This window comes from Narcine bancroftii, chromosome 6 (assembly GCF_036971445.1).
Source record: "Narcine bancroftii isolate sNarBan1 chromosome 6, sNarBan1.hap1, whole genome shotgun sequence".
In the NCBI taxonomy this organism is placed as follows: Eukaryota; Metazoa; Chordata; class Chondrichthyes; order Torpediniformes; family Narcinidae; genus Narcine; species Narcine bancroftii.
The window spans coordinates 18,422,179-18,445,834 of NC_091474.1; the positions used below are offsets into that span (position 1 = coordinate 18,422,179).

General features: G+C 39.5%; 3 long non-coding RNA genes and 1 pseudogene across 5 annotated transcripts in view; 2 read left to right on the forward strand and 2 right to left on the reverse strand.

The window, feature by feature from the left end:
- The window catches only part of LOC138737441 (uncharacterized), a 202,937-nt gene that overhangs the window by 121,180 nt on the left and 58,101 nt on the right, over nt 1–23,656 (forward strand). The gene's annotated exons all lie outside the window — the stretch shown is intronic.
- Nucleotides 9,357–18,568, forward strand: LOC138737440 (uncharacterized). Its single transcript, XR_011340920.1, has 2 exons — nt 9,357–9,479; nt 18,298–18,568. It is a non-coding gene; the product is annotated as an uncharacterized lncRNA (long non-coding RNA).
- On the reverse strand, nt 10,665–10,759 carry LOC138737833 (U6 spliceosomal RNA; annotated as a pseudogene).
- Nucleotides 14,022–22,806, reverse strand: LOC138737439 (uncharacterized). Of its 3 annotated transcripts, none has more exons than XR_011340919.1 (3): nt 22,747–22,806; nt 18,847–19,090; nt 14,022–14,746 (listed from the first exon to the last, which is right to left on the reverse strand). It is a non-coding gene; the product is annotated as an uncharacterized lncRNA (long non-coding RNA). The 3 variants fall into 3 exon arrangements; XR_011340917.1 differs by having other exon boundaries at nt 18,273–19,090; XR_011340918.1 differs by having other exon boundaries at nt 18,273–19,090; nt 22,698–22,763.

A 23,656-nucleotide genomic window follows, 5' to 3' on the forward strand; every position in this document is an offset into this window, starting at 1 on the left:
CGAAAGGTAGTGGACATTACTGGCAAAACCCTCCACATTATCAAGAACATCTATGGGAACGCTGCCGTCAGAGAGTGGCAGCAATTATTCAAGAATCCACATTACGCAGCACACGTTCTGTTCTTGCTGCTACCATCAGGAAATAGGTATAGGTGCCAGAAGACTAACACTGTCAGATTCAGGAACAGCTGCTAGCCTTCCACCATCAGACTCCTGAACTAAAAACTTAATCAGGGACCCATTTAAGGACTCTAATTTTTGCTCTGTTTTTTTCCTTCTCTGTCTTGCAGTCAGTTTGTTTACATTTCTTTATTTGTTTACATGTGTACATTGTGTACAGTTATGTTTCGCACTACCAATAAGTTGTAATTTGCCTTGCCCACAGAAAGAGAATCTTGGGTTGTCTGCGATGTCAGGTATGTACTTTGACAATAAATCTGAAATTTACTCAAGCCTTGGAAGTAGTGCAGTTTTATTAGACCGATTCCTGGAGTTAAGGGGTTGTTCTATGAAGTGAATTAGACCTATTGGTATTCAGAAGAATGAGGAGGGTTCTCACTGAAAGGTACAAAAGGCAGAGTCAATGGTGGGATATAATTCCTGCTGGTTGAACGGGATCTCTAACTAACAGCCATGGTCTCAGAAAATTATGAATCTCAGGCACTGCAGATTTGTTCCGTGGAGGCTATCCAAATGGAATGGTAGGTGGAATTGTTATTCTAAGTGTCATTTTATCATTGATTTAGTCTCTTACCGAACACTCCTTCAGCAATGGCCTTTCCAATAGTGAAAGGATAAATTAATGTAATTGTAGAACTTGTATTCTAGAAAAATAGCTAAATTATACTCAAGTATATGTTCAAATCCCACCAAGATATTTGGGGAATTTAACTTCAGTGACTTAAATTACATGGAATAGAAAGCTGATACTGGATTTATGACTATGAAACTACAGGGTTGTTATTTTCTTTCTCCCATTGGTTACTCTTTGTGTTCCTAGATATGAATATAGATTCTTTCTTTCTTTCTGCCTCGCCATCCAACGCGGCATCAGATACATCGGAACCTGATCTCATTACTTCAGATTCACTTCAGCACCTTGTTTCAGCTATCGTGTAATTCTCATTTACGAGGTGCAGGGATATTTTAAATGACGCTAGGAAGTGACGGCCTTAGGCCCCCTTTTGATGTGTGGCAGCACCAGTTACTAGGGTGAAAGGTTGTGGATCTATGGAGCAATCACGCAGGTCAGAAGGCAATACGATAATAGTATACAGCCTAGGTTGATGGTAATTCCCAAACATATTTACAGGGAGTATCTAATTTAGTCCCCTCTGATGTATCTCTGTGGAAAATGTTTTGATAATTTAATCGATTAAACCAAAGGTCTCCAAACTTTTCTGGATACATCCTTCTCCAGGGAAAGATTTGTTTTCTCAATCAACACCCTTCCTCCTGACCTCTTTTTCTCCACTCCAATTATAAATGCTGAATAATATCGATTTGGTTTTATAATGAAGACCTAGTTCTAAATTTGCCCATTTCCTGTGAAAATCTAAGAATTCAATTCATAATCTTTTAAATTCCCAAATTGCCAGGATATTAGCTCTCTGGGAGGGATTTACTCTGCAATGATGTGTTACTGTAAAAATGCTGAAGCCACCATGGGTGTTTGAAATGTGCATGTTACTCATAGGGATGAAAGATAAATATCTCTCTCTGTGAGCTTTCATAGGTCACATTTGTAGTCCTTAATAAATGCCATTGAAAGGCCACAAACAAGGATCCAAGCACACGGAATATACGGCTGAGGTTGAAGAGAGAAAATAGTTAGCAATGATTTGATGTTGCTGAACTGGAGTTTTGGTAAACAGAACATTATTGAGGCAGATTTGAACTGCCAAAGAACATGAATGTATACCGTGAAACTCTAGCATTCCAAGATCCAGGGTGGAAAATGCTCCTCACAAATTCTCAGGGAGTCTAAATTGCATTGGCTCTTTGCCATACTTGGTCTGGGATTGTTTACCACTGCCATTGGACACTGAGCTGAAAGCAGACTATTCATCACTATTGTCACCTCAGCGAAGAGACCAAGAAAGAGCCCATGTGAATACCTGATTGGCATGTACCACTCAAAACAAGCACTGCAGCATTCTCACCACAATGTTTTAATTTCATTTTCCAATCACATTACCCACTTTTAGAAAATTTCATGTGATCTTCATCTTGAATCTGATTTTATCTGCGACTGTTTCACAGCACAATCAAGTCAACTTGCTGCAGATGTTTGGGCAAAATCCAATTAGTGCATTACAAATTTAGTTTTCACTGGAACACAATCAATTTTAATTCGTTTTTACAGTAGACTGCTCTCTCTAATTGTGTGCATCCTCTCTACTGAGTATAGATTTAAGTAAATTACTCCACTCAGTGAAAGAAAATTATTCTATTTAGGTTGACAGCCTGCAAAATTAAAAATAGAGAAGGTGTATCTCATTAAATAAAGATGTACCAAACTGATTATGATAAACTTTAGCTATTTTCCATTAAACAGGCTAATGCATCTGGTTAAAATTTCAACATATAATGGGATGCAGCATTTGGATTTGTCATCCTTCACATAACAGATTAAAATTCCTCCTAAGTTAACCATTGCATTACTTGTCCCACTTGTTAATAAATTTGACTCTTACACTATGGCACTTCATTAAGAGATGCATGCCTTGATTTGAATGGAGAGGGATTACCATTCCAAGCATTGCATTTGAATAGTATATATTGGGACAACCTCAAGGCCAATCATTTTTATACAAATTTCTTCCCTTTAAAAAAAAGTTGTTTAAAATTGTAAAAAGTTGATAAGCCATATTTTATAAGTTTATTAAAATTTCAGTCCATAGTGGGTCATTTGATTTTCATTATCTTCCAACTAGGACAGAGAAGGCCAAATTTTGTTACCCATTTTCAAAGATTGAACTTTTGATGTTTAGTCTATTGTCCTGGCCACATCTAAGAAGGAGTTCCATGCACAAAATGCTGCTGGAGAAACTCAGCATCCACAGGAAATAAAAGGCAGCCCGAGGCCTTCATCAAGAGTGTTGAAAATGAGGCAGATACCTGAAGAAAAAAGGTGGGGGAAGGGGGAGGAGCACAGGTCACCAGGTAAGAGGTAACAGGCTAATGCAAAAGGGAGGGTAGAACAGAAAGAAGCTGAGAAGTGATTGGGGAGAGGGCAGAGAGCAAAGAAAGATCAATGTAAATTTTTTTTAAATGTCGACATACAGCACAGTAACAGGCCCTTCTGGCCCTCAAGCCCATGCTGCCAAATTACACCTAATTCACCTACAACCCCGTACACTTTTGGAAGATGGGTGGAAACTGGAATGCCTGGAGGAAACCCGCACAGACCCGGGGAGAACATACAAGCTCCTTATGGAGAGGGCTGGATTCAAACCCAGGTCACTGGCTCTGTAATAGTATTGCACTAACCGTGCCACTCTATCAGATAGGAGAAGGAAGGGAAGGAGTTGGGGAGCTGGAAGAAGGGAGGAATAAAGGAGAGTGGCCGGGACAGGAGGTTAACAGGTCTATAATGATGCCATCTTGTTGGAGACTGCCCAAAATCCACCTGTGTCCACATTTTACCTCTTACCTGTTGCCCTGTGCTCCTCCCCATTTTCTTTCCCCCACCGCTCCCCCTTCTCCACCTTTTTATTCAGGGGCTGATTGATTTTTGGCACTCCTGATAATCAGCTCAGGCCTGAACCATCAACTACCTTTTACTTCCAATGGATGCTGCATGACCTGCTGACTTTCTCCAGTACTTTTTGTGTACTGCACTAAACCCCAGCCGATTTTCTTGTTTACTTCAAAGAAGGTCCAATGTGTTAATGTATAAACCATAATGAATTTTCTAAACACCAATTGAAATGAAGGAGTATATTGAACAACATGAATGGCACAAGGGAAATGGCCTCTGCTTGTCCCATAAAATTTTATGATTCTGAAAAAAATACCGAAACTAACTTTTGTTAGAATCAAATCTGATTTAATTATGGAAAATGGTAAAAACATAAAAAGATGTAACTGTTTACTACAAAGCACAGTAAAGGCTCTTCGGCCCTTGTGCTGATCTATATATTTCTATATTTAAAAAAAAATACTAAACCCTTTCTACCACGCAACCCTCTATTAAGCGCCCCCAATGTTTCAACCTCCACATTTCAGGCACCCACAACTCTCTGTGTGATTTTTTTTAAAAAAAACACCCGATGACTTCCCAAAACTTTTCTCCCTTCAATTATTTAAAGCAGCTTGAGAATTATTGTCGCATTTCTTATGATTGTTTTGAAGTTGCAAAATTTAATTACTGGAAAGAAGCTACCATCTCATTAGTAAACGGCAGTCATCGTTTCGGGCCTGAACCTATCATCAGTAGTATTAAAAAAATCAAGAAGATACCTGAATAAAATGGTGGGAAAAGTTTGGGGTGGGGGGGGGGGGCTTGTGAATGTTGGGAAGGAAAAGGGGGAGAAGCACATGCTAACAGGTAAGATTTTATATGGATACAGGTGGAGCAGAGGGTTTTGGGCAGTCTCCAACCAGATGTCAATATCGACTTCTCCATTTTCTGTTAACCTTCTCTCCTGGTCTCCATCCCTCTCTAAAACATATACATAACAAATATCTTGTCCATCTTATTGTACAACTAACTTGCACCTGTTAAATAGGAAAGTCCACCAACACTGTGAATGTAGTGCAACATAATATAAATGCTGTGTGTGAACTACTGATTTCTTCAGCCTTTTGTATATTGCACTAACTTACATCTGTTAAGTTTTTGTATAACTTCACAATCTGAGATTGTTCACTTATGTACACATGTAATAGTCGATACCGTGTAAAAGTTGACCCCCCCTATTTTTGGCCCTTGCTGCCTGCCCATCCAAGCTCCCAAAGACCCAAATGCAGACTTAACACCCGATCTGGGCCATTCTTCCTGCCCATCTGAGCTCTCAATGTCTCAAACGGCATAGGCATTTACCATGGTCAAAAGTAGTATGTGTGTAATAGTTGACCCCCCCCCCCCAATTTTACCCAAAAGGAAGGTCCACAAAATTTCAATGTTACATATATATAGGGTACATTAATACACTTGGAAAGATTTTATATAATAAATACAGGAGAATATCAGTCACTACCTGTCTCAGGAATGCTAATGTAAATCAGGAACATAATCTTTCTCAATTAAGTTAGTAAATTAAGGATCAAATCCAAGGCAATAATTGACTCAGTATGAACCAGGAATATCTGTCAATAAACCTGAAAAATTGAGTTCAACCATGCACAATGCTTCAGCAAGTTTTTAGCCAATAATTCATGCTGCTTTTTAAAAACATACACCAATACATCTTGGCACTGTAATGTTCTACCTAAGGTGTAATAGCAAATCTCAGTTAAAAGTCAGAATTTACTCCCTGAATCATCTTAAACATTGAACTTTCTCTTGTCTAGCCCATCAATGCTCTGGAATCTAGTTCCAAGAACAAAAAGGAATAGATCTTTTAAAATGTACTGGGGGATTGTAGGTGAATTGGGTGTAATTGGGCAGTGCAGGTTTGTGGGCCAAATGGCCTGGTACCAGGCTATATGTCTGAATATTACAGAAGCAGTTCCATTGATCTAACGTGAACCCATGTAAGAATTGCCTTATGATTTGAAGTTTACACCTTGTTGACACTTGGTAGTTGATGAATATTGCACGTGATTATGTAATTGTGGAAAGAAAAATGTCATTAAGAAAATCCCTCAAAGCCAGTGGGAATTTACATTTGAGAGAAAGTTTCATCTCATGAGAAATCATCCTAACCTTAATTAACTAAGGAGTGAAGTTTAATTAATCTAAATCACACCAAGCCCATGAATGAGCCACGTCAGTGTCACCTGCTGTTGGCACATCTGGAGCCTTGAGCTAGAGTCAGGGCATTATGCCGCCTCCTATTAGTGCTCAGCAATTGACCTTGGTAACATCTCCTGGTTTACTATTAACTCGACCTTTTCATTTCCACTCACATACAGGTACACGATCCTTTATCCGGTACCCTTGGAGGACAGTGTGTTCCAAATTTCGGATTTTTCCGGATTTCGGAAAGCCCACCCGAATTGTGCTGCCGTATCCACCCCCACCCCCTTCCAGTCGTTTGGCCATCTCCCCCAAGTGCCGGCTGCCTGGCTGCCTTTCTCCCCACTTACCGGATTTTAGAGCTTTCTGCATTTTAGATGTCCGGATAAAGGATCGTGTACCTGTACCACTTTAAGTAATTCCTATGCCATCGGTGATTAGTAAGGGATTGATTAAGGTGGTATGTGGGTGGAAAGAAAAAGTTTGAAAACTACTGTTTTAATCATACCTAATTGTCTTGTTATGTGCACGGTTTCAGAACTCCAAAGAAAATGGGCCAATGACAATTTTTCTCAAGCATTTCTGTAACAATTGGTTCTAGAGCAGTGATTCTCAACCTTCCCTTCCCAGTTACACATCACCTTAAGCAATCCCTTACTAATCACAGAGCACTGATGGCATGGGGAATTCTTAAAGTGGTATGTGAGTGGAAAGAAAAAGGTTGAGAATCACTGTATTAACTGATGCTATCAATAAAATCTCCAGTATTCAATAAACTATGAAATGCATTTACATTATCTTCCATAAGCTGGATAATAATGCATCATTTTTGGCAAGGAGCGTGAGATAACACTCAATTCAAACCACTTCATTTCTGCACCCTACTCCCATGCTCAGGTCTGTCCATGGCCTCATACTATCCCATCAAAACAACTAGTAAATTGAAGGAACAACACAATTTTCCATCTGGGCACTTTCCAACTGGATGGCATTAATGTTGACTTTTCCAGTTTCTGTTAGCCTACTCCCCATTCTCCCTTCTGTCTCCTTTCCTTTGCCGCCTTTCTTCCAGCTCTCCACCCCCTTCCCTCTCCATTCACACAGCCACCCCTCCTCCCCCTGCTTGCTGGTGTGCCCTCCCTCCCTCATCCACCCATTACCTCCTGCGTTTGGGACTGTGCCCCTCCCACCCCACCATTTTGTTCAGGTGCCTGTGGACATTTTTTCATACCTTGATGAAGAGCTCAAGCCCTAAATGTTGGTTATGTATCTTTATCCTTGCTCTATAAATTACACTACTTGACCTGCCGAGTTTCTCCAGCATTGTGTTTTTACTTCAACCACGGTGTCTGCAGACTTCTGAGATAACACTCACCTGGTTTTGAACAGTGATAGAAACATGGAGCAATACATCACAGAAACAGACCATTTAGCCCACCAAATCTGCGCAGGCAATCACACACTCATTGTTACACTAGTGTAGTCACCAGAAACACTCGACTTCTCTCTGATTTCCCACATTTCACGGGAGGAGCGCACCACTCCATTGACTGTGATTTCTAACTCTGAAGTTGATCCTACAGGTCGTCACCATTCACCACTCTCACTAAAGCATCACTCATCAAAGCTTCTTCACATAAATCTTAAGAATAGCACTTAATCCACAAAACAACCTTTTTTGTAATAGCTGCTACTTCAAGAACTTGTCTCTATTTTAAACTCTCTCCTTGTCCTCAACATGAATCCACCATTCTCTCCCTTGATTCTATCTCATGTACAAATGAGCGGCAATTTAAAGTGGTAAATTAATATACAACCCACGTATTTTTGGATGTTGGGGGAAACCAGAGCAGCCAGAAGAAACCCATTTGTTCAGTAAACTAGATTGAAAGAAATATCAAGTGAATCATTGTTCACCTGGAAGTACTAATTGGGTCCCTACATGATGGAAAGGAAGTAGGATGAGAACAGAAGTTCAGAAAATAGAAGATATAATACAATAGTTGGGAGCCTTAACAACATTAGAGGGAAACCATTTGTAAGGAGCATTTGTGTGGAATATTACAACATATATGGCATTGCTGGAGAGACAGGGAGAATGAATTTTTTAAAGTTAATAGATAATTTAAAAATAATTTAGACATACAGCAGAGTAACAGGCCCTTTCGGCCCACAAGCCCACGCTGCCCAATTACACCCAATTGACCGACAAGCCTAGTGCATTTTGAAGGTTGGGATGAAATTGAACACCCAAAGGAAACCCACACAGGCACGGGGAGAATGCGCAAACTTGTTACAGACAGCATGGGATTCGAACCCTGATCCTAATTGCTGGCGCTGTAACAGCATTGTGCTACATTAACTGTGCCGGCCCAAATGGAAGCATGAGGAAGGGAAAGAAGTGTATTTGATGTAGCTGTGGGATTACAATGGATGTGATTGTGTGTCTATTCCCTGAGATTGAATAAGAGAAATAATTAAAATGAAGGGAAGGGACAAGTCATTTATTATCATCTGACTGTACATATACAACCAGACGAAACAGCATTTCTCTAGGCCTCCGTTCACATGCTCAATGCATTTCTCACACTGCAAATACATAAAAATACAATATAAAATAAATATGTATGAATATTCTGGAAGAATGTACTCCATTTGAGACACAAGGACCATTAATCAATCTCACAGCCTGTGGGACCAAGCTATTTCACAGCCTGGCAGTCGTGATTTGAACACTCCTGTACCTCCTTTCTGATGGTGGACCATATTAAAATGAGTTCAGGGTAAAAATTGTCCAAAATGTAAAGTGCACAAAGTATCATCAATACCATCTCAGTGTACTAAATAAAGAGTCGAGGAGGAGGCCTGAGGTAAAGACAAACAATCCTGAAAACACTCAGGAGTTTTGGCTTCATTTGTGGAAAGAGAAAGGGTTAATATTTTCAAGTCAGATGAAGACTGAAACAGGACCACACAGGTGCAGGCATGGTTAGGGCCAATATGAATTCCCATTCTCCTTCAATTCCACTAATTTTCTCCAATCAAAGATGTGGCTAATGGCAAATCAGCTGGGTGTTTTTACATCAACCTTGATTTTTCAATTCCATTGAGACAGAAATGAGAAATGAAAGGGATGTAAAGCAAGTTCATTATGGGCAATTTTGCACTAATGGTGAAAGTTAAGAATGCCCTTAATTTTCACGCGACAACATTCGGCACAGTAGGAAATCTCACATTGAGCAATGAAGTAATGCAAATCTGTTCGTATAATCCAAGCCAAATTTTCTGGTCCTGCAGCACCTGTTTCACTCTTGTGTCACTGCCTTAGTGACTAAAATATACCAATAGGTTACATTGTCAATTATGATATCGCCAGTGTTTGTAGTTATTTAGCCAGAATATTTTGATATGTTTTGTATAGTTAACCTTTAATTTTAGTCTGTATGTTTTAAAATTTGTCACACCTATGTCTTCTATCTATCAAGGTCTGAGAAAGGTTCAAGAGGGTTGGCAGCTCCGCACTTAACATGTGTTCTGTTTACCACCAGTGTAATCCAAATTCTAATTTTAGACAGTGAGTGCTTGATATCAATATGGACAGCTGTATTAATAGCCAGATGGAGACCTGTTTTGATATGAAACTAGACTGAGAGACAGACTATGGTCATTGAAAAGTGTGCTGGTGTTTAAAATTTCACTCCTGTCCTCCTCTCATCATTTTACAATATTCTCCTTTTCACTCTATTTAAATTTTCTTGCATTTTTTCACAACTCCTATATTTGTTTCTCAAATTTTATTATTTGTTTCTGTTGTAGCACTTCCTTTTTCATAATTGTCTCTCATTAATTAACACCTAAAGAAGATTTACTGAGAAATGTTGTCTTGGATTAGTAGTTCTAAATGCCGAAAAGTAAATAATCTAAAGCTGGGTCTGTTGCATGGATGCTGCCATTTGGCATAGTTAATGCTATTAGATCATACCATGTTGCAGAGCACAAATTTGTTGTTATGCTTGCTATATTACAACCGTGATTATATTTTATCATTATCAGTTACAAAAAAGCTGTGTATAAATGCCAGTTCTTCTTCTTCTTTCCATTTTACTCCCTCTCCTTACCACTCTGAACAATGTAGTAGCCATCCTATGTACTAAAATTGGTTTTCAAGAGTAATGTATATCAGGTATGTGTGAGTGTGAGTATTATTTTAACTTTTCAGATGATAGGGGAGAAATTATTATTTTTGGTGATTGGGAATCAATTCTTAGTGTGCTACAAACTGTCCAGCTTGTAATAATAGCTAATAATGCTGATCATATGTAATTTGCTGGTTAGGGGATAGGGAGCTTGGGTGGTTGGTAGTTGGGAATGAGGATGGGGTAGTGGGAGTTGGGAATGCAGGAGGTCCTGTCTACCCTGCTTCTCTAAGATAGCTAACAGATGTCTCACCTGCAAGAGGATGTGGAAAACTAGTTCAATACCAGTGGGATTGTTCTCCAATCCTCAATGTTGTGAAAGTTGATCATCCCAAAATAGCTTTGATTGGATTCATCTTCATATTGCTTGTTCTGTGGAAGATGCCTTTAACTATTCAGTACAACCAGACCACTCTTCCTTCAAATGTAGAACTTTCTCCACCTACAAAGGAAGCATGTTGACCTCTTCTTCCACTTAACTTCATCCACCGAGTGGCACGGACCTGTTAATTTTATTTAATGAATTGATGTTCACATTTCTGCAAAGTTCTTTATTTTTAATAAAAAAAATGGAACGCTGCATGAATTTGCATGTTATCCTTGCACAGGGGCCGTGTTAATCTTCCAGTTTTAGTATATGCGCTGCCGAAGCGAGCACTTCTGCAAAGTTCTTTGATTGACATCTGAAAATGACCAAATTTTCAAGAGGAGACGAGGGAAGACATTTTAGTGACATGCAAAGAGAGGTGAGGGGTGTAGGACTACTTTTATAGATCTTTCAAGGAACTGTCTCAAGGATAATGAGCTCATTGCCTTCCATCTGTTCCATTTTATTGTGTGATGCAACATGATTCACAATGTATGTCATAAACTTCTTTGCCAAGGTTTACTGCTAGTCCTTTCTCAATATGCCTATTAAAAGAAGCTACTATATATATATAAATTTAAAAATTAATCATGCAGCCCTGTAACAGGCCAATTCAGCGCTCAAGTCTGCGCTGCCCAGTTTACACCCCATTAACCTACACCCCTGTGCATTTTTGCATGTTGGGAGGAAACTGGAACCCTTGGAGAAAACCCATGCAGACACGGAAAGAACATAGAGAATGAGCAAACTCCTTACAGACAGCGCATTTTTCAAACCCAGGTCTGGTCCTGATTGCTGGTACGGTAAAGGCACTAATCGCTCTACAAAAGTGCTGGCATATATATAAAACCAATGTTTCGGGCTTGAGCCCCTTCATCATGGTCTGAGCAAAATGCAGGCAGGCACTTGAACAAAATGGTGAGAGAGATGGGAAGGTGGAGGAGCACAAGCCAACAGGCAGAGGTAATAGGTGGATAAGGCTGGGAGGAAACAACAGCAAACAGGGAGGGGAGGATGGCTCTGAATCGAGAGGGAAATGGGTGGAGAGCTAGAGGAAAGAAGAAAGAGGGTTGGGGAAGAGAGGAAGAATGTGGAGTGGATTTGCAGAAACCGCAGAAGTCATAAGTCGATATGTGTGTGTGTGTGTGGATTATATATAATACATAAACTTATGTCTAGAAACAGATATGCACACACACACACACACACACACACACACACACGCACACACACACACACACACACACACACACACACACACACACACACACACACACACACACAATTTAAATAGTAGAAAACATTTCCGAATAGCAGAGATATCAAAAATTAGAGAGTGTAGATTTAGAGTTAGGAGTAGAAGATATACAGGGGATATGGGAGAGAACCCTTTTCACCCAGCGGATGCTTGGAACCTGCTATGCTTCTGGGTGGAGGAGGGTTTCTCACATCATTTAAGAAGTATCTGGACAAGCTCTCAAATTGACAAGGCCCAAAGGACCATGAACCAAGTGCTGGTAAAGAGGGTTGTCATACACATAATGGGCTGAATGGCCTAGTCCTATGTTGGATGACTCTAAGACTCAAAAACTAAATTTAAGAGGAGAATTTAAAATATTGCAGTACTCAAGGAGTTAAGCTAAGCCTTTTTCAGAAAGATCTCAATTTCACACAACTTTCACACACACATCTGGTTTAGGATCACACAGGATTGTCATAACACTGACAACTGACATTTCATTCTGAGCCTGAAAAGATGATTTGAGCCAAGGGTATGGTTTCGACCTAGTGTGTCAACACCAGCCAACTATGGAATGAAGAGTTCTTCAGGACAGTTCACTGCTACTATTTTTTTTGTGCACCAGGATTTGGCTCCTCCATGTAATACAGAAACCTGCCAATAATGAGTGCATTCTCTGTTGGTGCTTCACAACTGGTATTAATAGAATATAGCTGTCATGTTGGTGATATTTACACTTCAAATCCCACATCACCAGATTCAAGCAGAGAATTTCCCCTGCTGTTATCGTACTAGTGAGCAACATTCTCATTCATTAAATGACGTTGCTTTTCCATTGTTTTAACCAAACATTTTTCTCTGTAACATTGTAGTCTGAACTTTTGTGTTATTTTTCATCATGTACTCAAGTATGGGTTGATGAGCCTGGATAACACACAAAGCCATATTTTCACTCTATCTTGATTCATGTGACAATAAGCAATTCAATTTATATTTTAACAGTTCTCACAATCCTTTTCAAAAAAATATTGCCATTATTGTCAGCTACATAATCCTTGGACTTGAAAACCATAGAATTCCGAAGAGTACCAAAGGGAGGGCCTTCAAAGGGAAAGAATGGGTTTTGTAAATAAATCTGTACTGCAGAAAAGACCTTAAAATGCAACTGTACAACACAATTGTTTGAGACAATTCTATCAAAATATTAATATGCAAGTTGAGAAGTTTGGTAACTCACTCATGGAATCTCTAAATTTATGTCTTGTACAAAGTGGCTGTTGGACGTGCAACGATATGCAATCCACGTCTTCATGGTTCACCGCAGGCAGTGTAAGCTGCGCATGCAGAATTAGACCTTCACAATGTACGTGGGAGATTTCTGACATGGCTGAGCCAATGGAGCTCAGCATTTGAATGAGAGAACAGAGAGGTGCCTTTGGATGCACCTCCTGCCTCTGTCTCTCAATACCGGCCCTGATGAATGAAGGAAGGACACAAAGTGTATGGCAGAACACTTTAAGGAGATTCCAATGATGAGAAGTGAAACAAAGAAGCTTAGGTAACATCTTTTGCTATTTTATTTTAATGATACAGCATGGTAAAAGTCCCCTCTCGTCCATGAAACCCATGGAGTGAAACACAATAGACTGCAGATGCTGTGATTGTCGTGAAAACACTGAAATGCTGGAGGAACTCAGCTGGCCTTTTCAGCATCTATAGAAGACAAAGATATATTGCCAATGTTTCGGGCCTGAGCCCTTCTTCAAGGAAAAATCAGAAAAAGGCAGAAGCAGGATCTATCAGAATTCAAACAATAGGGAAGGAATCCAGACCCAAAAAAGGTGTTAATTGCATGTCATAAGGGACTAGGTGTAATTTATCATGTCTGAGTGAATGAGAGGTGACAGGATGGGAAAAGCAAAGAGTGGGGATGGGGGGGGCGGTTTAATGAAAGTCAATATTAATGCCATCTGGTTGGAGGGTGCCCAGTCGGAAGATGAGATGTTGTGTTAAACTCATGGAGCTCTAATGAACCCAATTAATCTATCAACTCCATACTTATTGGAGGGTGGGAGGAAGCTGGATTCACATGAGGAACCCCCTGCAGAACACGGGCAGAACATATATACGCCTTACAGATAATGCCAAATTTGAACCTGGGTACATACAGATCATCACATTCTTTTTCCTGTGGGCCAGGTTTAACACTAGTACATGTAAACTGTAAATATCATGAATTGTTAACTGTAAACAAACTGTGCAAATGCAGATATAAATAAATAACAATAAATAACTATAATAAGAGTCCTTAAATGAGTCTCAAAATGAATATAATTATCCCCTATTGTTCAAGAGTCTGATAGTTGAAGGGTAGTAACTATTCCGTAGAATAATCATGTGTAAGAGCTATTCTAAATGTGCCAGCCTGATTGGGGAATTTCTCCGGTCAATGTAGAGTCATCTTCTCCATGGATTGTCATGGTGGAGAAGCCTGTGTGGTCCTGAGCTCCTGAGAGTAATGCTGTCTGGAGCTATGCTCCTGGTAGGGTCACCCATAGTGGTAAGGTCAAGGGAGAGGTCAAAGGACAATCCAACTAAGTCTTCAACAGTGGAACAGACAGACAAAGTTACTCTGACCTCAATGGCTCTGAAAGCTGCAACAAATCCATCAGCTCCAGTCGTCAGGGTTCCATGCCTTTGGAATTATTTGTTTGGTTTGTGAAGTATCGTGTGCTTCTTGGAGTGCAACATCAAGTACACATTAACAAATACATGCACAGGACCATCATCCTCGACCTCCAGGGATAGCCACAATGGTGACGATTGAGTCATAGATTCATAAAGTCACACAATGCAGAAACAGGCCCTTTTCCCGAACTCATCCCTGCTGACCAAGGTGTTTTCTTGAGCACACCCCATTTGTTTGCATTTGACCTGCATCACCGTCCAATCCATGAGCGTATCCACTTGTTGTTTAAACATAGTAATTGTACCCATTGGTTATCAGTGGCGCTGAAATCATGTGAGAATCTCAAATTCTGCAAATAAAACCAAAAAAAAAACTATCTGAATGCTTTGTAGTTGACAAAATAATTCTATCAAAATATTAGTATGCAAGTTGAGAAGTTTGTCACATCACGTCTGGAACCTTTAAGTTTATGCCTTGTACAAAGTGCGAGTTACAGGAAAGTAAAGGTTGCATTTTATTTGGGCCTGGCTTTGGAGCAGAAATGATTGAATGGGAATGAAATAAGATTGGAGGAGATTAAAGAAGTGAGACCGTGGAGGAACGTGAAGTTGAAATTGAGATATTTAAGTCAATGTACTGGAGGACAGTGAGTGAACGAGTATTAGTTCTGAGAAGCTGAAGAGCATAAGTTTAAAGTTGTGGATGAAGGGATGAGAAAAAGATTATTTTTACCCAGTGAGTTGTTATGATCAGGAATATGGCATCTGATGGTAGCAGATTCAGTGAAATTTAGGTAAAAACTAGGAGATGAAATGTTTTGGAAAATGATCGGGATAGATTAAGAGAGGGGGATGAATTGGAAAGCTCCTTCAAAGAACCAGCACAGATATAATGGGATGAGTTGTGTCTCAGCACAGGTATAATGGGGCAAATTATGACCCATTGTTCTGTATCATTCCACAACTTTAAAATACATCGCTTAACCATAGATAATCAAAACATGTTATTAGAGATGAAGTAACAAAGATATGCATCAGGGGAGAGGTAAGAGTAGAGACAAGCAATGTTTTAGAGGCCATTTGTAGGTAGGGAGGTTGCACTTTGAGATGAGCAAAGCTGGATCTTGTTCCACCACAAGCTGCAGAATGTCCAGTCCCTAACTCATGGGCTTATTGAAGCTAGTTTCTATGCTTGTCCAGTCCTCAGGGGTCCACCTTCAGTCATCACCACGGAAGAGACAGCGGTAAGGGAGACGAGCATTATCAGTGACCTTTTAAAAAAAATCTATGAGAAAAAGAAGCTGATCTGGCAGATGAAATTTGAAAAATCTGCTTCATGATGATAATGACTAAATCAGCAGAAGATGAAAGAGCTGATACACACACATTCTGGCCTCAGCAGTTCCAGTGTCCGCCTTCTCGGAGGATCCATGGTATTGTGAATTGCTAAGGCCTAATAGAGGTGAAAAATAGTGCATTTAGAACTGTTTAAGAGCTCACTGGTACTCTACAAAAGACAACAGCAGATTCTGGCTGTTTTAAAAAAAAATCCTTTGACTGTAGGGGACTTTCAAAAGTAAATCCAAGACATTTGGGGGACCTCTGCAGTCAGGCTACATCTGTGGGAAATTCTTCGTCTAACCTGGGAAGGAGTTCATAAAGCTGCAGGGAGGGTTAGGGAAAGGGGATGTCTCTGGGAAGATCAAACTGGGGTAATCTTGGGGAAGTAGGCTGCAAACAAGGTTGTCTGATCCATGAGTGAACGAGAGCAGTTAGAGATTGAGAACACCGAGGACCCCTTCTGCCCCGCACACAGCATCTTTCAGCTGCTTCCAAAAGGACAGAGATACAGGAGTATCAGAGCCAGCACCACCGGGCTGAGAAACAGCTTCTACCCGTGGGCAGTGAGACTACCGAACGACCAAAGGAGCTGCTCACACTCACCATCCGAGATTCTCATATTTACAAAAAAAATATATTTATTTGTATGTATGGATACTTGTCCTGCATATGTATTGTTTGTCTGCATGTGTGTTATATCTGGTTGTGTGTCTGCGTGTTTTGCACCGAGGACCAGAGAATGCTGTTTCATTGGCTTGCACTTGGGCAATCAGATGACAATAAACTTGACAGACAAAAGAATGTAGAGATGGCAAAATGAAGAGCAGGAAGATATGGCCTGGTAGGTGAGGCTGCACATGTCCTCCACTCACAGAAAAATAAAGAAGAAAAAAATATGGGGACAAAAAAATTCAGATCCTGTGGACGTTAAGCGTTAATTCTGATAAGGGTACTTGTAAGGAAGGGCTCTTATCTTTGCCACTTCACTCAGATGCATATTGTCCTCAGGTGATGCAATTGAATGGAACAGTTGTTGCAACAATTTAGCTCTAAATCCACTTCAATGCACAATTGGCACAGCATTACAGCAGTTAGCACTGCTGCCTCATGGCCCCTGCAATGGGGGATGATCCTAGATGCAGTGTTGTCTCTGTGGTGTTTGAATGTTCTCCCTGCAACTGCAGAGGGGTTCCTCACATGTAACGAAGACCTGCTGATTGGTAGCTTACTTGGCCATTTGAATGTGCTCCAAATGTAGGTGGGTGTCAGAAGAATCCTGGGGGGGTGGAAGGGTTAAGATGAGAGTCAATCGGGTTTTGGGCGAATTTAAGGGAAAGGGATTGAGGGCGTGGATCTGAAAGCCCTTTCTATGTTAGAAGAAAATATGGGAATCAGTGAAGAAAAATGATCTAAATTCATGCAAAAAAAACCCCAACTTTCCATCCATTAACCCATAAATCTATGCATTGGTCACCACCTACATTTATTCTTTAATGGTTTCTTTGACCTAGCAATATATACTAAATGAGGGATATGGACCTTAATCTTTTTTCAGTCAAAGTTGTCCACCTAAACTCGTATACCAAATTATTAGTTTTAACCACATCACAAAGATTTGAATTTTGTAGATCGCAAAGATTTGAATTTTGTAAATGCTCCTCAGTCAGACTCATCAGGCATGGTTATGGAGATAATCAGAACTAATCAGAGAAAGTTAGCCATGATAGCATTAAAAACAATCAAATGTTATTTTTTTATCTATTATTTTGAATGAACTGATAGCAGATGTATTATGTAAAAGGTTAATAATTTCTTTTTCTCATTGTGTGTGTGCACACGTGTGTGTGTCCGAGAAAATTCGCACCATATAGGGCCATCAACTCATCTGTCTTTTTCTGTGTGGTCATACTTCAGTGTATACTTCAAAATGATTCAAATTTATTTTCTAACCTTTTGTTTTGCTTTTCAGATTTTGTACTCTTCTGTCTCGTGTCACCAGTTCTGCTCAGCTTCCCATGACCCTTTCTAACAATTTTGAACCTTCCCCAAATACACTTTTAGTCCTGTCCTAGTGACATGAGTTCCAATCCTGTTGGGGTTCTTCAACTCAGATTGGTGTAGATCTCACCTTCTTCAGAACCTGCCCCAATGCCCTTGGAAAGCAAAGCTCTCACTTCTGAATTAAAGATAGCGTAGCAGCGGTGCAGGTATTCCTGCTGCCTCCCAGCCTCAGTGAGATAGATTCAATCTTGACCTTTGGCACTGTCAATGTGAAATTTTCTATTTCTCCCCATGACAGTGTGATTTTTATCTTGGGTTCTCCGCTTTTCTCCCTCGTGATGGCTGGTATGTTAACTGAACTCTATACATTACCTCTAGTGTAGGTGGATGGTAGGAGAATGAGAGGGAAGTTTGATGAGGATGTGAAATAGAGTGGGCAGTGGGGGAGATGGCATTAATCTTAGAGCCATAAATTGAATCAGTTGAGAAGTATCTCTTTGTGTGATGATGGAATATGAAAAATGTGATTCGTACTATCTCATGATTTCTGTATTCACAGCGGTTGATATCAGATGTAGTGTAGAGATGGCAACCTTTGAGATCCAGAAGCATCTCTTCCAAACAGACATTTTCTTTCTATGTATTTGCCCTGATATACTGTGGACCACAATCTCTGGCTCTGTTCTGCAATCACTCATCGGCCTTCCTTGCAGCAGTGGAAGCAACTGGCTATCTTTAAATCACACCCTGTGGGCAGAGAAATGGGTGAGCCTGTCTGCAAGCATGCCAAATATTGCAAACAAGCTGAATAAAGTGGGGTGATTAAAGATCTTCTTGGGTTGCTATTTATTATTCCACACTAAACCTTATTTTCTTCAGATCTGATTGATGTGATTTAAAAAAATAAATAAATCACATTCTCTTCTGGACATAAATTCCTCAACAATTCTGTTATACTGGTTGTATTGGGCTTGGAAGTAAAATAGGACAAGATCATTTTAAATTTAAAAATAATAGAGCAGGCCTGTTTTCTGTGCTTCAAAGAACACAAGAGGTCTCAGAATTATAACTTTACATCAATGTATTGTTCTGCACTTATGGAACGGACCATAAATCTGCTCATGGGTATGTTATCGTGCTCTTTTCTTCATTGTAACATTGGGATCTATTTTTATGTGCGAGGAATCCATGGTCAAGGTATTGGCCCTCAACAGTAGTGAACATTGAACACAAAATACAACTTGCATGCGTTTGGAACTATCGTCTGAGGATGAATTTCTAGGTTTTAGAATGAGGTTTCAATTCATTTGGTTTGATGTTGAAGATTCATGATAGTTGTTGGAGAAGTACTCCTGGGAAAAAATGAAATAAAACAGTTTTTTCGCCATGAATTATGGGTCATTTGTGTCCCAACCCCATCCCTTTCTCTCCCCTATTGCGCTCCTTATGCCCATTGGTCCACCAATCACTTACTGGCCTCTATTTCACTCCTCTCCCTTGCCTCTCTTTATCAGCTTTCTTCCCTCTCCACTCTCAACCTGAAACATCAATAATTTCCTTCCCTTCATTAATGTAGTTTGACCTGCTGAGATCTTCTAGCAGTTTGCTTTTTCCATTTTGCTTGCCTTTTTATAGTTGAGTCAACAGTTTATTGATTGTAAACTCTTTTGGAAAATAAAGTGGTCATGAAAGGTGCACGAAATAGGGAGGGAACTTCCACTATGCATAATGAGGGAATTACTCTGGAAACCAAGAGAATTTGATAGGTTGGGATTTGTGCGGAGAGCGTGGAGGGCAGTGTTCAGAATAAGAGAGGGGAGGGTTGAATGAGTGATGATGGAGAAATGTTTGAGGTATAAAGACTTGCAAAACCTAATGGGCAATCAGTCAAGTTCATTTAGAGAGCAAAGAAATCAGCTCCTCATACTTGTTCCACAAGACAATCTTTATGTGGAATTAGCTTTTCAGTGCCTGCTGTGTAATGATTTTTATTTCCAGTACATGGAAACAAATCTTTTTCACAAGGTCAAATAAATTACACAGGTTACATCCTGTTGTCAGCAATAATAGCAGCTGAATGTTTAACACATTCACATGACATTCCCTGGTCTGATATTTTAGCATTGATCTTAAAAGAGATAATGCCTTTCCAATTAACTTTAGCTGTAATAGCCAACATCGAATTTAAGGTTGTAATAAAATTTGAGGTATGCAGAAGATTTGTGGTTAGAAAAATGTTAACAAATATTTAATGTTTCACTCTGGTTTTGAGTCATTCATAGAGCTGCTAAAGTTAATGAAAATAAAAACAAAAGTTCATTTGGGGGTAGCACAGCTAGCGTAACGGTTAGCGCAATGTTGTTAGAGCGCCAGCGATCAAAATCAGGGTTTGAATCTCGCACTGTCTGTAAGGAGTTTGTACGTTCTCCCCGTTTCTGAGTGGATTTCCTTTGGGTGCTCTGGTTTCCTCTCTTCATTCAAAAAGTACTGGGGTTTGTAGTTAAATTGGGTGTAACTGGGTGGCACGGGCTCATGGGCTGAAATGGCCTGTTACCGTGCTGAATGCCTAAATTTAAAAATTTCAAATTTCAAACTTCTGCTCTATTTATTGCTTTGTCTTAATATGGAATACCATGGGTCCCTGTGCTTGAGTTACATGTGGCTACAACTTCTATTGTGTGATTTAAAAGATGCAGTGCAGCTTCGAGTATGATGGATCAAGTTTTGACTACCAGTTACACTCCTTATCCCTCAGGGTAGAGTCAAAAGGTAGGGGAGCAGTGCAGAGATCACCAGGTTGATTCTAGAAATTATGGGGATAGTTCATGAGGAGAGATTGAGTAGCTTGGGATGAGATATTGGAGTTTAGAAGGATGAGTGGGGTTCTTATAGAGGCATAACATTCTGAAAGGAAGATAAGATTGAAGCAGGGAGGTTGTTTCTACTGGCAGGTGAGACGCATCCTCAAGATTTGTGGGAAGAGTTAAGGTAGAGATTAAGGAAGAACTGTTTCTTCCAGAGAGTTGTGAGTTTGCCTTAATGAATATATTGAAGACCAAGGAATAGATTATTAAAGAAGAAGGAAATTACGTAAAATGGAAAAAAAAAGGAGGGTGAGTGGAACTGAGGCCAGAGACAGAGCAGCCCTGATCCGACTGAATGATGGAGCAGGTTCGAAGGGCCTGATGGCCTACTCCTGCTCGGATTTCTTGTGTTCTTTTTATGTAAAGGACATAGGTTTAAGATTTAAAAGGAACCCGAGGGACACAATTTTCACACAGAGAGTAGAGGGTATGTGGAATGAGCAGTCAGAGCAAGTGATGGAGGAGGGTACAATTGTAATGTTCAAAGAACATTCAGATAAGTATATGGATAGATTTAGAGGGATAAGAGCCAAATGCAGGCAAAAGGGACTGGCTTTGGTGGACAAATTGGTCAGTACAGACGAGTAGAGAGGAAGGGTTTATTTCCATACAGTAAATCTCTGATTCTGTGATCCCAAACTTGATAAAAGGAACAGGACAATGTAAAATTGTGTGTGTGTGTTTTCAACTTGTTTTATGTTCAATATTAAATTATCAAAAATCTCACTGAGATTCTTTTGTTAGAAAGGCAGAAGTGAAAAGCTCCTATATGCCAAAAAAATGCCCCAAATATAAATTTTCACACTAAATTTTCCATTAGAAAATACATTAAAAATAAATCTCTACTTCAAGCCTCACATTGTCTTTTTCTCACGTTTAGGTTCCTACTGCTATAAAATTGGCTTTGTTTTGCTTCAACCAGGAACCCAATGAAATGCTCAGATATGCATTGTAAATTTTCTTTGACTTATATGCCTCTACAATATATAAATCATCTGCTTTTGTCTAGATAATGCTTGAGAATGCTGCCTTTGCATGAATATTATCTTAGCATAGATTTTCACCAGGGCATAGATCTGCATCTGATCCAATGTTTACAGCATCTTTTATTTTAATTTGAGTTTTCTGGAGCTTTATAATAATTTTTAAGAGAAATGACGGTGCAAATAGCATCAAACTCAGTCAAAGTGCCATTAGTCCTATACATTTGGATCTTTTCAAACATCTCTCTCCCCCAACACGTCGGCAGAACTTCTCCCCACCTCATAATAGATGAAACATTATTGTGCATAACAATTAAATGAAGTCGCTGAGGCAAAAGTCCCTTATAGTGAATAGGCACTGCAGAAGAGAGCTAACAGATATTATTCCATCAAATAGTGGGCTTTGAGTTTCCAAAGATCAATGTGGAACAATGAAAATTTCAAAATAGTTTGAGAAATCTTTGAAATAGTAAGCCTTATTAGACATCTAAGCAAAAGATGACTTGGCCTTAATTTTGGTAATGAATGGAGTGCAAGAGGTTTATACAAGCACTTCCCATTTCCCCTTTTAGTTATGCTGAATGAGTTTATTTGCCAGTGATGGGATGACTGTGAACATCAGCATCTTCCATCCTGAGATGAACATTCTCTACAAGCATTCCTGCTCACTGCTGCCTGACGTCTGTTTGAAGGTCGAAAGTGTGGACATTGAGTGCGAATAGGAGTGGACTAGAGTTTAATATGGACCCCCCCCATTCAAAAAATCTTACCAGAACAAACTCATGGTAATAAAAGTCCTTGGTAAAGATATAGATAATACTGATGAGAAAATCTAAAATATTTGTGGTAATACAGAATTTAAAAATAACCTAGATGGACAGATATTGAAATTTAGGAAGATGATTTTTTTTTTACTCAACAGGGTTGATGTCCAAAGGTTATCTATACTAATTAATCTTCCAGGTCATCTAAGTGAAAGATTATAAGGAGAATTGTGGTACCTGAAAATGAACGATAAATCTAAACCATCTACTTAGCCATTCTTAATTTGGCAGTTGGCAGCTATACATTCTGGAATCAACAACAGTTATCATCCATTCAATGTTATTTACCACTATCAGAATCAATATCTGTCTTATCATCAAACACCCAAAGCCGTACCTGTCCCTTACTTTCATCAAGCAAGGATGAAATTTGCAAATATCTGAACCATTATTAAGATTCAGAGGTTTGATTGTTTTGTCATAAAGTGAACATTGAGGTTGACGTGTTTCCAGTATAGGCTTGCATTAATAGTTGGGATGTGTCATGAGGAAGCTCCCCTTTTGGTGATGGGATTGGACAGCATATTAGGACAAATCATGTAATTTTCTTTCAACTGCTAAAAAGTCATCTTCTAGCAAGAAAGAATTGCTAAAGTGCTTGCTTATAAATAATAATTTCTCCTCTTCCAGCTCTCGTTACTATTATTTTGTGGATATTAATAATTTATATGAATGCCCCAAATTAGATTTGTCCTTGTACGTTTCGAGCTCTATTGATCAATATCACAAAAGGTAGCTTTGTTTAACTCATCCTTTTCTTGTTAATGATGTTGAAATACACTGCCTGTGCCATTGTATACACACTCAATTATTTTATTTAGTTGCAGCCTATAACTAAGTTTTGATCTTGTATTAGCAGAGAATGAATAAATATACATATCAATCCTTTCCTCTCTCTTATTAGTGGATTGATAAGACCAGAGATGATTCCAATCTATTATCGGTAGTGCATTCAGTATGAATATATCAGAAATTTCAGTTATATCAAATTTATTGCTCATGATGCAATGGATTGCAGCGAATTAAAGCAGCAAACTTTGAAACATACCTTAGAGATACAGCACAGTCACAGGCCCTTTTGGCCCACTAGCCATTGCCCCCCAAATACACCCCTGTAACCAATGAACCTACTAACCCTCTTTGGAATGTGGCAAGAAACTGGAGCATCCAGAGGAAACCCGGGCAGACATGGGGAGAATGTACAAATTCTTTGCAGCCAGTGCCAGATTCACAATAGCTATGATACC